Raw genomic sequence first — 2622 nt, 5'->3', positions numbered from 1 at the left:
AATGTCTCCTGCATCTGGAAGGAGTATGGAGGTTACTCAGATATGGCCACATGCAGCTGATGCTGGAGCTCTTGAGGGGAAGTGGGGAGGGAAAAGAGTATTTTTCTGCAGGCAAAAAGGAAAAGCAGAGTCATGACCACTGCAACCTTCTCTGCTCAGTCATACCAAGCCAGACTGGTACAGCCTGAAGGAAATAAATGAGTTGTCCTCTCCCATTTGCCAGAATGAAATCCTACAAATGGCCTTGAAATCCCCTGTAGGGTGTGTTTTCAGAATTCAGTGCTTGATACCACCTCTCTCCTACATCGAGCTTCACTTACCTGTTTTACTTTGTACTTTCATTTGGTCCTGCAAGCAGATTAAGATTTATTCCAGTGCTGTTTACCCATGTTGGTGCTATTTTCCCCTGAGGTAACTACATAAAATTAGTTCCTATGGAGTGAGTTTTAATGCAGGCAGGCTATGAAGGTCTTTATCAACTCTGTTCTTCACAATGTTATTGCCAGCCTATAGAGGACCTGCAGGGAGACACCACAACCCCTTTTTTTGTTAGAAACATTGCATGTGTGGGAGGGAACTGAAGTCCTTTATGAGCAAAATTAATACTCTCTGCAATTACTTCAATTTTTTAAAAGAAACAAAACCGGTTGGGGGTGTCTGCTCATTTTGATTTAACTACAGAATATTTGTACTAAGAAAACCCTTCTCCCAGTCTTGCTGCTTTTTCCTATCACTGCCCTAAAGTGCCTGATACTAATGCATAATGAAAGGCTAAAAAAGGTCACTGGAACCAGCTGAGGGCCTTGAAGTTAACATTAACAAAAAAGTCCCACAGAACCCTGAAACTCCCCAGACCTCTTGTTCCAACAAGACCTCTGGGAGCTCCATCAACCAGTGCTGAGCCTTGCATTGACAGCATGAATCCTTGCTGGAGGAAATCTCAGCAGTTTGCTTGCAGTCAGCAGGCAGAGTGTTGTGTGCATGCCATCTTGCCTGGCCTAACACCAACACCTCTCAGTACTCAGCAAAGCTGTGTTCTGGCATGAGGGAATGCCCTAGCAAAGCAGGGCCAAGAAACACTTAAAAAAAAGAAAAAAAAGGAAAAGGTGTGATTAAACTGTAATTAGAAGTGTTACTTGCAACCATTGGCACTTGAGCTGGGTCATCTAAATCCAGTGAGAAACACCAGGCAGTCTGCAGTAGTTGCAAAGTTTATATACCCTCTAATGTGTCTGCAAGTGTGAAAACAACGTGGGTTTCGGTTATGCAGCAGTTTTAGCACCTGGGAGATGTTTTCTGTTTGCTCCAGGTCCGTGGGCACTGAAGTGAAAGCATCGGGCCGCCAGAGGTCAGCTGAAGGGGTTGCACCGAACAGCACTTCTGCGTCCTCCTGCTGAGCTTATGCCCTGTGCAAGGCAATGTGATGCTTCCCAGGCTGAAACTGAGAAGTGGTCAGGCAAGAATATGCAGCTTCTATCTAGCTCAGGTGCACAGCGTGGTACTTATGGGACTTGGGTTCCTAGCCTGTGTCTACCACCTAATCAAGAGCTGGTCAGGTAAGTAATTGTTTCCCTCTCCCCTTCAGCACCCACTGGTGGCAGGTGTTTCCTCTCTGGGGCTGTAATTCCACTGGTGCAGCCATAGTTCCCAGCCCTACCACAGCCCTGACAGTGAATGAGATTGTTGAAATAGGCACCTTTTTTTCCTCTCCTACCTGGAAGGGCCATGCTGTCATGCCCAGCAAAGGAAACAGTGGTTCAGAGCAGGAATGTGAGCACAGCCACTAACACACCCTTCATCCCTGAGCCCAGCAAGCGGAGCTGGCAGGCAGAGGGAGTGTGTGGCCAGATCCAGCAGTGAGGGTGCTTTCCTCTGCAGGAACCTCCACCATAAACAGCTCTGGCATGGGAGAGCTGGGTTTATTCCCTCCTGTGAGAATATTGCAGCTCTTGGTTACAGCTTCGACAACCTCTGATTAGGGAATGGCATAAGCAATTTATGCATGTTAATCACAGCTGTCTTAGTATGAGACAATTAGGCTCATTGCTACTTAGAAAACAAACAGCCCAGAAGAAGCTTATGAAACAGAGCTTGCCAAAGCAAAAAAATGCCTCCCAAACTTCTCATTAGAAATACTCTAGGAGGTTTTAAAAAGAAAAAATAAACCAGTTTGGGAGGAAGGAGGAAAAGAATTTCCACTGGAAAAAATCCCGGCTTGGTCTAGTTTAGAAAAATTCCTGCTTGTATTTTTAATTCCTGAAAAATCTTGTTTCACAAGAAAAAAAAAAAGATTCCACAGTCACATTCCTAGGCAGCGGAATTCCACAGTAAGATCTCCAGTGGCTTTCCAGGTCTTTCAGACCTCTGGAGAAAAATGTTAAAGAGAAGTGAAAGCCAGGGTTGTCTGTGCAATATGAGCACAAACAAGCTGCAAGCACTCCATCCGCCCTTCCCCTCACAGTCGGTTATCCACGTGGCCTCACATGCTCCGACATGGCAGGACTGCTGTTTTCCAAGGATAACCCATATCTCCACACAACCTTAAAGGGGCCTGCTTTACCCAGTCCTCTCTCAGTATCATATTCAGCTCATCTGTTTCAAGCACATCAATGCCCATACTCA

This window comes from Corvus hawaiiensis, chromosome 6 (assembly GCF_020740725.1).
Source record: "Corvus hawaiiensis isolate bCorHaw1 chromosome 6, bCorHaw1.pri.cur, whole genome shotgun sequence".
Lineage (NCBI taxonomy): Eukaryota > Metazoa > Chordata > Aves > Passeriformes > Corvidae > Corvus > Corvus hawaiiensis.
The sequence above is the reverse complement of the archived record's forward strand: the minus strand, read 5'-3'. Positions refer to the sequence as shown.